The sequence below is a fragment of the Bison bison genome, unplaced genomic scaffold (assembly GCF_000754665.1).
Source record: "Bison bison bison isolate TAMUID 2011002044 unplaced genomic scaffold, Bison_UMD1.0 scf7180017864262, whole genome shotgun sequence".
NCBI classification, from domain to species: domain Eukaryota; kingdom Metazoa; phylum Chordata; class Mammalia; order Artiodactyla; family Bovidae; genus Bison; species Bison bison.
This window is the reverse complement of record NW_011494834.1, coordinates 1,720,288-1,720,894: the sequence shown is the minus strand read 5'-3', so window position 1 is coordinate 1,720,894 and position 607 is coordinate 1,720,288.

Below are 607 nucleotides of genomic sequence, written 5' to 3'. Positions count from 1 at the left end.
AGAACCAGACATGGAGAAGAGAAGAGGGAGGAGGGAGTTAGAGGTGACCTGAATGAGATGAGGTGGAATCAATAGAGGAGAGAGTGGGCTAGCCAGTAATCACTTCCTTATGTGCACTCCACAACTGGACCTCTCAGAGATGTTCACGGAGTTATACAGAGAAGAGAAGAAGGAAGAAGGAGACAGAGGTGGCCAGGAGGATAAAAGGGGGGAATGGAAAGGAGGGAGACAGATCCAGCCAGTAATCAGTTCCCTAAGTGTTCTTCACCGTCTGGAATACACAGAAATTCACAGAGTTGGGTAGAGTAGAGAGGGGTTAGGGAGGAGACACAGGCGACCTGGTGGAGAAAAAGGAAAGTCCAAAGGGAGAGAGAGTAGTCAAGCCAGTAATCTCGCTCCCTAGTGAAAAATGGGTACTGAAGATTGGGTTCTTAACGGTACAAAATTGGTAACAAATACATAAAAGCAAAAATTAAAAATCTAGAGTAGAGTTTGGAATTTCAAAACTACAATGTTAAAAAAAAGAAGAAAAAGAAAGAGAGGGGAAAAAAAAAAAAAAACCAAAGTCGCAAAAATTATAAAGAAAATATAGGTACAAAATTGGTAA